Source organism: Lynx canadensis, chromosome B1 (genome assembly GCF_007474595.2).
Source record: "Lynx canadensis isolate LIC74 chromosome B1, mLynCan4.pri.v2, whole genome shotgun sequence".
Lineage (NCBI taxonomy): Eukaryota > Metazoa > Chordata > Mammalia > Carnivora > Felidae > Lynx > Lynx canadensis.
This window is the reverse complement of record NC_044306.2, coordinates 75048258-75061850: the sequence shown is the minus strand read 5'-3', so window position 1 is coordinate 75061850 and position 13593 is coordinate 75048258. Positions and strand designations below refer to the sequence as shown.

Genomic DNA, 13593 nt, shown 5'->3' with positions numbered 1-13593 from the left:
TAAGAGAAATTTGGCATATCACTAATAACTTCTTCCTTAACTCGCTTCTTCCTCAATAGCATCCTTTCCCTTCAAGAATTCAGAGTCTCCACGGTCTGTTCACCTATTTCCTGATCAAAACCTGCTCTTAGAAAAAGATCATATAATTTATTTACCTTAGAGATGGCTGTGTAAAAACCACTTCTATGTAAAATAAATAATTGTATAGCTATTGTCACAAAAAAAAAAAAAAAAAAAAAAAAAAAAACAAGAAATAACAAGTGTTGGCAAGGATGTGGAGAAAAGGGAATTCTCATGCACTATTAGTGGGAATACAAACTGGTGCAGCCACTGTGGAAAACAGTGTAGAGGTTCCTCAAAAAATTAAAAATAGAACTACCATATGATCCAGCAATTCCACTTCTAGGTATGTATCTGGAAAAATGAAAATACTAGTTTAATTTTAGTATATGTGTTGCCGAAGCAAGCACATGAAAATACTAATTCAAAAAGACATATACCACCCCGATGTTCATCACAGCATTACTTACAACAGCCAAGATATGCAAACAATCTAAATGTCCATCAACAGATACATAAAGAAGATGTGGTATATATATGCAATGGAATATTGCTCAGCCATAAAAATGAATGAAATCTTGCCATTTGCAACATGGATGAACCTAGAGGGTATTATCCTAAGTAAAATAATTCAGACAGAGAAAGACAAATATCATATGATTTCACTTACATGTGGAATTTTAAAAAAAACAAAACAAAACAAAATGAAGAAAGAAAACAAAACAGGAAACAGACTCATAAAGAATAAACTGATGGTTGCCAGAAAGGGGGCAGGAGCAGGGGGATGAGGAGATGGATAAAATAGGTGGTAAAGGAGATAAAGAGGTACAATCTTCAAATAACAAAATAAATACAACATGGGACGTAATGTACAGCATAAGGAATATAGTTGATAATATTGTAACAACTTTGCATGGTGACAGATGATAACTAGTCTTAACTGTGGCAACCACTTCCTAATGTATATAAATATGGAATTACTACATTGTACACCTAAAACTAATGCAATATTGTATGTCAATTATTCTTCAATAAAAAATTTCTTCAAAAAAAAGTTTATTATTTGAAAGCAACTTTACTCATCTGTTTGTAATGACAATGCAGCTAAGTTTAAAAAAAAAAAAAAAAGGAAAAACACTAATACAGCATTCTTTCCCCTGCTCCACTGAAAATGTCACCAATATAGAATATTTTTATTTGTAATATTTGCAGATATGAGATGAATACCTTGTGTCTTTTAAATCACCAACTATCCTTAAGCTTAAGACAATGAGAAAATTACTTGAAATAACAAAAATTAAGATTTTCAAAAGAACAAGAATCCTCTCCTAATGAATAGGAAAGCAACTTTGTAATGACCTACTAAAAGGTAGCCTAAATTGTCAAACTGTATACATTTTTTTAATGAAAGAGGAAATGAAGTACCAATTACATGTGTAGAAATACTATGAAACACAAAAGCAGGTTAGAAACTAATTTAAAAATTATCATTATTGCAAGGGTCACCTCCTCCCCTGCAATAAATAGGGGAATCATGAAATAAATAATATTTATGAAGTCAGGGTAAAAATATACCATCATCTAATGCAAGTATTTGTTGACATATGAAACAAATGTTTTGATATTAGCTATAATGTAAAATTGTACAAAGTGAATTATCCTTCCTAAACAATACATTTGACACAGTGTCTCCTAAGAAATAAGTTCATCCATGCTACATTTACCCTTAAGAATACAGCAAACATTTTTTAGAGTATACGTTTAAGTTATTTAGACGATTTGTTAAGAAGGGGCACCTGGCTGGCTCTGTCAGCTGAACATCCAACTTCAGCTCAGGTCATGATCTCACAGTTTGTGAGTTCGAATCTCGCATCAGACTCTGTTCTGATGACTCAGAGCCTGGAGCCTGCCTCAGATTCTGTGTCTCCCTCTCTCTCCGCCCATCCCCTGTTTGCGTGCTTGAGCAAAAATCAAAAAAATAAAAAAATTTTAAAAAGTAAATAAACATTAAAAAAAATAGAAGATTTGTTAAGACTTAACAAAACAAAAACTGTGCACCCCATTATTCTACATACTGAATTGGTCATTGCAAGAAATTAAGACTTTTAGAAACAGAAGTATCAAATCTTGGGGGCATCTGGGTGGCTCAGTCAGTTAAGCGGCTAACTCTTGATTTGGGCTCAGGTCATGATCTCACTGTTCCTGAGTTCAAGCCCCTCATCAGGTCCCACGTCACAGCAGAGCCTGCTTGGGATTCTCTCTCTCTCTGACCCTCCCCTGCTCTCTCTTTCTCTCTCTCAAAAATAAGTAAATAAACTTTTAAAAAAAGTATCAAAACTTAATGTTCTTACAACTTGGCTAATATTTTCATCTGATTCAAACCAACCATAAACACTTATAATTTTACATTAAAATAAATGCTTTACAATTTATTTTCAGAACCATCCAAAATTACACCCCTAAGTTTCTTCAAAAATACTTTCAGCTATGACACATAGCCAGTATACCACTATGTCAATTATTTACCTTAGAATAAGAAAATGCAAGTAAGTCTGTATTTTTTAGATGCTATAGACAGGACTGCCACCTTGTTCCTCAATCCATAGTTTTCATCACTCGGAAGGCAAAAGTATTTTGAACAGTTGACTCCAGATTTACTACGGAATCATTTTAACACAACCCTCAAGGACACATCTCACTTAGAAAATGGAGAACACCTAAAGCAGCCACTCCAATCTTTGTAATGGAATGCTTATACCATATGTTGGTGGACCTGGGCAGTTGTCTACACTGGGGTTCCATAAACTACAGGTCAAATCCAACCTACCTCCTGTTTTTATGTACAGGTGACCCTTGAACAACATGGGTTTGAACTGCGCTAATCCACTTACACATAAATTTTTTTCAACACATACGGTACTGTCAATGTACTTTCTCTTCCTTAAAATTTTCTTAATAAGTTTCTTTTCTCTTTCAATATTGTAAGAATGTAGTAAATTGTAAGAATGTAGTCTATAATACATATAAATCTACAAAAAATGTGTTAACAGACTGTTACTGGTAACGCTTCTAGTCAACAATAGGTCATCAATAGTTAAGTTCGGTGTGAGTCAAAAGTCATACATGGATTTTTGCTGCACAGGGGACTGGTGCCCCTAACCCACACACTGATCTAGGGTCAACTGTTTAAGGTTTTACTGGAACACAGTCACACTCACTTGCTTATATATTGCTATGGCTTTTACACTACAAGAACAGAACTCAATCGTTGTACCAGATGTGGACCACAAAATCTAAAATATTTACTAACTGGTCCTTTACCAAAAAAAAAGAAAAAAAATTACCAACCCCTCCTCTACACAATGAGATGTAAGAGCAACTCACGACTTCTCCAAGAACCGTTTCTAAAGTACACAAGTCGAGCTGCTGCCAGCCTAGGTGTAGGCTTTCAGGTCATGAGTACTAAAACACAAATGCACACCCAAGGGTCTTTAATTATCCCATATCAATCCCAAAGTTGCCAAGGCAAAGCACATGAGGTCAACACTCCCTCCTACCAGAGTCCCACCTTTCCCCCTATCTTTGCTAGTAAATCATGTCAACCCGAAAAGGCTGCCCTTTAAGTTCATCTAAACATGGTTTTACCTGCATAAAAAATGTTGTGGAAAGTAGAGGCTGGAGAAGGCACCTGTATGGCATATATTCTAGTCCCTGTATCCTCATCCTAGAATCACCTAAGATCTAGCTCCCTGTATTAAACCCTTAAGAAGAGGCCAAAGAAGCTAGTAGGAAGGTGGTGAATTGAACTAAGGAACACAAAAAGTGTGGAGACAGAAGTGTGTGTGTGTGTGTGTGTGTGTGTGTGTGCGCGCGCGCGCGCGCGTGTGTGTGTGTGTGTGTACCCTATCTCACAATCCTTATCTTTGTCAGTCAACACTAAATGCTAGTTCCATTAGCTGCAGGTTTCACCACAAAAAAAGTCTTACGGTGTCTCATGCTTCAAAGACAGCTGAATTTTTTTAAATGCCAAGTCGTTTTTTGTTTGTTTATTTTTTAATAAAAAGGCTTTAAAAAAAAAAAGGCATTTTCAGCACTGCTGTGCCAACACAGGAATATCCCCCTCCATTGTATGGGACACAAAGACACACATCAACTGCAAGCAGGGGAAGCGGGCTTCTCTGCCAGCTATTTTTAGCCCCACTTCATCATGTTAAAGACCAAACTCAGGATAATAACGAAGGGCAAACTTTAAAAACACAAATTTTTATAAAAACAAATCTGTGCTTTCATGTATAGTTTCCTTTACTGTGAAATCCTATATATTCTTTGAAACTTAATCTCAAGGGACCTATATACTCTACAAAAAACTTGTTAGCTCTTTCAAAAATATAGACTCACGTGTCCTAAGACTGAACATGGTAGCCATGTTTAAAAGCTGTTCCTCCCTGTTGACTTCAAGTCTTACCTACTTTTAAAACATTTTCTTAGGTACAGTCTCATCCATTCTCTGTCATTACTACATCTTTGCTAACTTCAACAGATTTCCTTCCCCCCGCCCAAGTAAAAATACACATTTCATCTCTTTACTCTGTCAGCTCTCTCAAGAAAATGTAATACTGTGAAAATGACTCCTAACTCTACATTTTCAGCATTTCACTCATTAGTTTAACTATTTTTCTATCTTCAGATTGCATCAGCATCAACTTTCACCCTAAAATTTAATGTCCAAAACAAAGTCCACTGCCTTATTTCTGATTTATTTTCTATAAGAAACCACTAGCACCAAACTAAACTACTGGGGGCATCTACTTTTTCACTCTTGCAACTGTATAGCTCTTTGATGACCATGGTGTAAAAATGCTGGTTCTCTTAGGGATGCCTGAGTGGCTCAGTCGGTCAAGCGTCTGACTTTGGCTCAGGTCATGATCTCATGGGTTATGGGTTTGAGCCCCATGATGGGCTCTGTGCTGAAAGCTCAGAGCCTGGAACCTGCTTCGCATTCTGTGTGTGTGTCTCCCTCCCTCTCTCTCTCTCTCTTTCTGCCCCTCCCCCATTCGTGTGCATGCGCTCTCTCTCTCTCTCAAAAATAAACAAACATCAAAAAAAATTTTTTTAATGTTGGTTTCCTAGAAAAACAAAATCCTACTCCAGGTATAATGCCTCTTGACCTAAAATACAATTTCTCCTCAATCATCTAAAACTACCTTCTCAGGAACATTGCTCTCAATTGCTTCTTTGGGCTATACTCATAAAGCTGCACAAACACAAACTAACCCTAAGCTGACTCAACAACCAATCTCCATCTGTATTCCCATCAAGCTGACTTCCTAATTATACTTGTCTCTCACACCGTCCAATTCCAAAAGCCTTAAACACTTTACCTCCACTGCTCCTTTCATCCTAAAAGAGAACTTCTTTCCCAGATTTGGCTCAGACACTCCAATTAGTTTTGTATAGTCACTTCTCTAATGAAAACTATTCAAATACATTTATATCTAAAGGTACCAAACATAGTAGTATAATATATAGTGGCTATAAACAAACACTGGTTCATGCTCCCTTTCCTATGATTTTATGCAACGTGTGTTTCATTGTCTCTGCCATAAATAAAAGCATCTCAAAGGCATGGACCCCAAATGGACCCCAAACACTTTACTGCTTCTTTGCAATAAAACATTACCATGCTTTTTAACCAATCTATAGTCAGAGCAATAAAAATAAGTCTTAAAGTTAGTAAGCAACTCTGATAGAGTACAAATCTACCTTCAAATTATAGTTTGTTGGTTTGTCTCCCCCTCCTGCCCCAAAAAAAAAGCCAATGCCAAGACTAGAGTTCTCTTCTTCCCATCTTTGTGAAACATGGGATACGTAACTTCCTCAAGGTCTCAAAATAAGATAACAAACAGGTCCAGAGACATTTGCTTCTGATTCCACATCTCACATTATATCCACTAATCAGTATTTTCATGTCAGTACCCATTTAAAATAGACAGAACCTAAGGTTCCTTTAAAAAGCATAACAAACACAAATATATAAAGAGAAACAAAATAGCTGGAGAAGTTCCTGAGGAGGGCAAAGTGATCAAGGAATAGAAAGATATCATTCTAAGACAGACCCACAAAGTCAGGAAAGATGACGGTAAAGAGGAACAATGAAAATCTATAAAACCAAGAAAAGATGAACTCCAGCTTGTTCTAGCACTTCTAAGAACAAGAACTCTGGATGTGTCTTACAACTTTAGAGAGACAGGTTTGGGATAAATAAATGAACTGTTAAATAATTTAGGGTCTAATAAGCTTGTAGAACTCATTACCTCAAGGAGAAAAAGTACAGATGCAAACACTATTTGAGAAAGTTTTAAATACATTTACTCAAGATCCTGAATGACGAAGTTAGCACAGATAACCCGAGGCTCACGTTCATTCCCAAAAAGCTTCTCTCAGCAGTGGCTTCAGAGGGCGTTGAGTCCACACTGCTGTCTGGAGGAACCACAATTCTCAGTATAGTGCTGCCAATGTTCTATTAAATAAAATTCTACCCTGTACTGAACCCTTAAGGTCTGTAGAAGTATATGAAATGCTCATTACTTTCCCGCATGTCAGCTTGACACTAGAGAGGATACCTAAGATACAAATGAAAGATTTTTATAGACTTCACCTTCACAATAATGGAAGGGAAGGGAAATAATCATTCTTCAAAGAGTTTAATACCAAAAAGTTTCTCAGGGGCACCTGGGTGGCTCAGCTGGTTAAGCAACTGACTCCTGATTTCGGCTCAGGTCATGATGTCACGGTTGGTGAGATCAAGACCTGTGTCCTGCTCTGCGTGACAGTGGGAAGCCTGCTTGGGATTCTCCCTCCCTCTCTCTCTCTCTCTCTCTCTCTCTGGCCCTCCCCCACTTGAGCAGACACGGATCTCTCTCCCAAAATAAGTAAAAACAAACTTAAAGAAGTTTCCCCTCATTTGAAAAAAAAGTTTCTCCTCATTTGATAGGGAAGTAAAGATAACGCAAACAAGCAAGTCTCAAGTCATTCTGCCAAGTACAAAAAAAAAAAAAAAAAAAAAACAGCAATTAGGACATATGCTACCCAAACATTTAAAAAAAAAAAAAAAAAGCATTTGGGTAAGGAAAAAATGTAACAACTTTTAAAAACTGGTTAAAGTACTAGATGCTCTCCTCCAAGTAAGCTGTGATTCATAAGAACTCAGAATTTCCTGAGTAACTGAAATCTGTCACAGTGTCCTGATGCACAGGAACTGGACCCAAGAAATGAGGAGGTAAAAAAATTCCTGCACCAGCAGGTACCAAAATGAAAATCTCTCGAGGAAAACTGCAAAAGAAGAAAGGAATTTTACTTTCAGGGGTTCGCAGGATAAAAGGTTCCCTCGTGGGAGCCCAAATAAGAGTTGCCCCGAAACAAAAACCACAGCGGGGTTTCACACCCGCTGTACCAGGAAAAGGTGTATTACAGAGATGTCCTTTGTGTGCACATATGCTTTGGCTTCCTCAATTTCCCTTTGCCAATTACTGGCCAGAAAGGTGCAAGTGTCCACCCTGGAGAGGGGCAGAACTCCCCTAAGGGAACCTGTGAGCTTGCCTAGTCCACGTATTAAATGTTCGAAACCAGTGGACGATCCAAGACCCTCCTCCTCGCTGTAAACATAAAGATACACCCTCTGATCCACGCTCTCCCAACACTCCGGTCAAACATCAGCCAAACTCCAGGAGAGCGAACCGGTATCCTCCCACGTTCCACCCCTCCGTTCCCTTTCCCGGGGCCACTCACACTTTAGGGAAGAGCCGTGGCGCTGAGAAAGTGGGCTGGTTCCCTTCCTCGTTCGCTCTGAAGCGGCAGCTGCGGAAGGCTCGGCGCGTTACTGAGGAAGAAGCGGTGCTTGTGTCTCTAAGCCAGGCGGTCACCCGGGTCTCTTCCGCGCTGCCGGAGCAGAGGAGGCGGCAGCGGCCCCGCTTACCTCCGCTTTTCCTCTTCCTGGGTCCCTTCAGGCTGTGTCCGCTGCCCGTCCTGGGCCACTTCTCCCGGGACAGTCACGTTTGGGAGGCTCCAGATTTTGCTTTTATAAAGTTTTCCTCTGGGCTGAGGCTGCGGCCGGCCCCCCGGGTCCCCCCCGGCCCCGCCGCCCTCGGGGCTGGGGCGGGGGAGGGGGCTCTAAGAACTCCTCCCGGAGTCCTGCCGAGGAGCCGGGGGGCCGGCGACAGGCCGAGGGAAAAGACCCCCCCCCCTCGCGAGGGGGCTGAGGAGAGGGGGAAGGTAAGGAAAGGACGGTGGCGCCGGTCCTGCTCTCCCCGCCGCCGGGGCCGCCGCTTCACATTGGGGTCCCCGCCCCCCCGGCCGGGGGGTGGTTGCTGAGCGTGGGTCCCGGGTTCATACACTCTGGGGGCAAGATGCTATGGCCCCGGGCGGGTGGCCGAGGCGGCGGCGAGGTGGGGGACCCGGCCGGCTCCGCTCGGCGCCGCCCCCGCTCCCGGCTCCCGCATGTGTCGCTGCGGCTGGGACCCCCTCCCTACACGTTGGGGGTCCCTCGCCCCGCGCCCCGGGACGAGACAGAAGCTCCGACCCCCTCCTCAGCGTCTTCTCACCGCGGAGTAGCTGACTAGTCCCGGCCTGAGGTGGCCGCCTCCCAGCCCCCCCAGCCGCCGGCTCCGGCTCGGGCTCCGGCGTGTGCAGCCGCCGCTGCCGGCCGGGAAGGTGAGGGGGGGAAAAGAGGGGTGGCCGCGACTCCCGCCGGTCCAGGTCAGGACGAAGGTCTCGGCCGTGGCCAGTGCGCGGAGGCTGGGTCTCTCAGATGCTCCCTCGCTCTCACGCTCTCTCCGCTGCGGTGGCGGTAGCGCCCGGAGCTCTGCTCGCTGTCTCGCTCGCTCTGTGCGGGGCTCTCGCCTCACTCCAGAGAGGGGCGGGAGGAAAGCGGCGCGGCCCGATGACGCAAGTCACCTAGCAACAGCTCCCCTCACCCCCTCCCTTTTCTTTCCGCCGGGACGTTTCCTCCGCTGGCCTTTTTTTTTTTTTTTTTTTTTTTTTTTTCCCCTTTCTAATCACCCCGCCCTGGCTGACTCCAGCGCGCTCTGATGACGCTGCAAGGGAAGAGGAAGTCTGGGCTCCGCGAGCGGGTGGGTGCGCCTCGGGCCGCGGGACTAGCAGCCGCTGCCGCCGCCTCTACGGCCGCGTCAGAATTGAAGAGAGGAAGGGGAGGAGCCGAGTGGAGCCTAAGCTGCCGCCTGATCTTACCCCTGACCCGACGGCGGCAGGGAGAGCTTGCTCTGTAGAGGTTTCCTTCGGGGCAGGTGGTGACGGCTCCTTTGGGAGCAAGGAGGAAGGCCCAGGCCGCACGGCCATGCTCGGGCGCGCACCCCCCGAAGGTGAGGCATATCGCCCCAAATGGGCCTTCGAAAAGCCAGACTGGGCGAGAACTTGGCCGACGTCCGTTCCGCTGCACCTGCTCCAGGGAGCGAGCGTCCCACCCTTCCCGTGGTTTGGGGCGAGACCTAGCACCCGATAACGTGTGGTCCGGCCGAGCAAATGTTTGATGAATGAATGCCTCCCTCCGAGGTACCCGCGGAGTTCAGAGGAGTTGATGGAAGTGTAAGCGTTTTGTAAGCTGCGGGGCATTGTAAAGAAGAGAGTGGTAATACAGCCCTCCTCCCCCCACCCCCCCCCCACCCCCGCCACGAAAGGAAATAGGGGTGCGGTTTGGGTACGGTGTCACAACTTGTGTCTTTAGTGGAAAGGGGGGCGAATTGCCGACGCGAGGGAAGGGAGCCGTCCTCCCGGAGATTACGGAACGATATTTGACTTTATTGTCTCACTTTTAGTACTCATTCTTGCTTGTATGAAGCTTTGGAGAGCTGATCGTGGTTGTTCCTAAGTGTCCATCTATAACCATAATCAAGAAATGTTGGCCTGTGTTTCAGGTCTGACTCAAAAGCTATCTCCTCTCTAAATTAAGTATTAGTACGATTATGCAGCCTTTCCTACAGATGTTATCCTGGAAAGTAAGTTCAAATAAAAACTCATGAAGTTGAAAGTGTAGTTCTCTAGGAAAAGAAATGTTTTAAGATGAAAGGACCAGAATCCTCAGAATCTGTCTTGCACCTGTCCGGGGGAATAGTGTGAGACGGAGATGAAAGCGGCAGCAATGATGAAAGGAAGCAGATTCTAGAGTTCTGTCACCGGACCCTGGCGCACCCTACCTGCTTGGGAAGCAGCATTAGTGGATATTACAAGTCTTTCCACTTCAGGGAATAAGGAGCACGTTTTTATAGGCAAATTGTGGAAGCTTGGGGTTTCTACCACCACCATACGCAAACAGTATACCAAGGAAACTTCTAACTGGGTGAATCCAAGGGCTCGTTTTTATTAAAATGCTGCAGAAAGATCAATGGAAGTGGGGAAGCGGATGTTGCGGAAGCAAGAAGAGACTCACAAAGTGGCACTCGCCCAGCTGTCCGAAGTTCCAAGAGCCGGGCTAACTATCCTGCTTAAGCTAGCATGGATTTGACTGCCTTGTCACGACCAATGCCCTGCCATGTCCTTCCAAATAAGACTCACAGGGAATGTGACCAGCAAGTTATAGCCCCACCTGGTTACAAAATAAATCTGTATTTGGTTTTTCCCCCTTCCTAATTTCCTGCTGGAAATTGAATGGGTAAAATCCGCCGATTTAGGAGATTTTGTGAAGCCTGAGCACCTCAGATTTTAAGTTCTGTGGGCTTTGGATAAAGAGCGCAAACATCAGAGCTCTGCAACGCAGCCGAGGACGCCTCCAGAAAAGTATGTACTGTACCACATGGGGTTTGTCAGCAGCCTGATCTGTTTTCATTGTCAGTGGCTCCACCTTAGAACCTCAGTAGTGAGAAACAGAATAGCACTCAGGAGAGCCCTCATCCACCTACTTATGGAGTAACAGCAGCACTAAGCTTGCTGGGCAAAATCCACCCACCTCACCACCCAACGTGATAACTGGAGGAAACAGCTGGAACTGGCAACTGGAGAGGAGGAAGTTCATACATTTTCAACTTAGTCTGCATCTCTTTATTTCTTTTACGTCTTCTTAATCCACAGGAGAAAACAGCTAGTCTGTTCAAAATTCCAAAAAATCTGAAATTTCAGGTAACAGTACTTTTCCCTGCTTCATCAGTTTGTGTGTGATAGAGATCTACGTACTATGTTAAAATATAACAAAGCGTTATTTGTAGGGTTCTTTTCTCCTGCACTTGAGAAGTGAGTTCTTATGATAAACAATTTAATCAGTGTTTTATTATCCCACGTCAGTGGTTTTTACTGTCAAGATTTCATAAGCTAAAACATCTGGTAAAGTTTCTAGAAATGCCATCTAAAGTCTTCAATTACTTTTAGCATGTTTATTGTGAAATATACGTTTAAATGCATAAAGCAGTTATTCAGTATAATGAGTAGTTCTAAAAGAAACCTGCCTGTGACCAACCAGGTCAAGAAATGGAACATTGCCAGCATCCTAGAAGCCCCTCTGGTGACCTTCCTGAGCACAACTCTTTCCCTCTCTTTTAGAGGTAGCCATTATTCTAACTTGTTGTGATAATCATTTCCTTGCTTTTCTCTATTGTTTTTTCACAAGCATACATCCCTAAACAGTATATTGTTTAGTTTTGCCCTTTCTTTTGAACTTTATTAAATGGAATAACATAATATGTAACCTGTTTGCTTGCTGCTTTCTCACAATGTCGTTTGGAAGCCGTATGTTGTTCAGGTTGTTCATATAGTTGTGATTTGTTCATTTTAATTGCTGCATATTACCATGTTGCATCGTAGCAATATGCCATAATTTATTTAGCCATTTTATTGTTTATGGACATCTGGATCGTTTCCAGTTTGGAACTGTTAAAAACGCTGCTGTGAACATTCTCCGTGTGTGTATTCCATCACATTTATACAAGTTTCTGTATGATATATACCTGGGGGCTGCTTCTAGAGTGTTATACTCATGCCAGCCACGTACGTGAGTCCCATTGCTCCCTCAGCCACACTCAGCACTGCCAGTCCCTTGGCCAGTCCAGTGGGTGTGCAGTAGGATGTCATTGTGGTTTGAGTTTACATTTCTGTGAGTACTGATGCTATTGAGTTCCTTTTCATATATCCAGTAGCCATTTGGATTTCCTCTTGTGAAGTGTGTAATTGACTTTTTCATGCCCAGAATCTGAGATGCCTGGTTTTCCAATATCCTTTTATAGTCCACATTTGAACAATTTATTTCAGGTAAGGCAATGCTACGTAATGAATTATATTTGGGACGACTTTCCAAAATATAGCTTACCTAATTATCTTTTATGAATTTGATTATAAACTTCTTAAAAACAGGATGAAACTATTTTTTATTTTATTTTTTACCCTCCAAAATAATGCCATGCTTTCAACTATTATTGCTGGAATTTCTTGTGGTGGTTTTGGGTTTTGTTGTTAGTTTCCCTCAAGTATGTAAAGGCAATTTTTATTCTCTTGAATCTATGTAACTGAATTCTGTCCTTTGTTACTTTGTATGTTATAGGCAACTATGTAACAAATTGTTTCCCCTACACACTTCTTTTTTTTTTTTTTTAATTTTTTTTTTTCAACGTTTATTTATTTTTGGGACAGAGAGAGACAGAGCATGAACGGGGGAGGGGCAGAGAGAGAGGGAGACACAGAATCGGAAACAGGCTCCAGGCTCTGAGCCATCAGCCCAGAGCCCGACGCGGGGCTCGAACTCACGGACCGCGAGATCGTGACCTGGCTGAAGTCGGACGCTTAACCGACTGCGCCACCCAGGCGCCCCAGACACACTTCTTTTTTTCATTTCCCAGTTTCATTCATTTTATAAGCCACAGTGACTTTTTCTTTCCTTCTGAAGTCCCTGCTAAAATACATGGTTTGTTGGGTTTATTTGTTTTTTAATTTTACTCAGTAATATTGAATACATACCATACATGTCTCTCCTGGCAAATTTTCCCAACATATTCTCTTTGGTTGTCTTTATCATTTTCATATCTGTCAGTTCTTTGTGTTGAATCAGTGATATTTTATTTTTTATTAATGTTTTTATTCATTTATCTTGTGAGAAGTAGAAAGTGCATGTGAGTGGAAAAGGGGCAGAGAGAGAGGGAGAGAGAATCCCAAGCAGGCTCCACACTTTCAGCGAGAATCCCGATATAGGGTTTGATCCCATAAACCATGAGATCATGACCTGAGCTAAAATCAAGAATCCGACGCTTGGGGTGCCTGAGTGGCTCAGTCAGTTAAGCGTCTGAGTTCTTCTCAGATCATGATCTCACATCTCATGAGTTCAGGCCCCACGTCAGGCTCTGCTGACAGCTCAGAACCTGGAGCCTGCTTTGGATTCTGTGTTTCCCTCTCTCTCTGATCCTCCCCTACTTGCGCTCGCTCTCTCTCTCTCTCAAAAATAAATAAACATTAAAAAATTAATAAAAAAAAAAAAAAAAGAATCGGATGCTCAACTGACTGAGCCACCCATGCACCCCCAAATCAGCTATATTTTAAAGCTGG

At 42.8% G+C, this 13593-nt stretch overlaps 1 protein-coding gene across 5 annotated transcripts in view; it reads right to left on the bottom strand.

The window, feature by feature from the left end:
* Positions 1 to 9030, bottom strand: part of FBXW7 (F-box and WD repeat domain containing 7) — a 221891-nt gene extending 212861 nt beyond the window's left edge. For 3 of the 5 annotated variants that reach the window (XM_030312915.2, XM_030312916.2, XM_030312914.2), the window contains exon 1: positions 7849 to 8991. The gene's annotated coding sequence lies outside the window, so the exon portion shown is untranslated. Of the gene's footprint in view, positions 1 to 7848 lie in introns of all 5 variants that reach the window. The other 2 variants (XM_032592890.1, XM_030312921.2) reach the window with 2 other exon arrangements.
* Positions 9031 to 13593: the final 4563 nt, after the last annotated feature.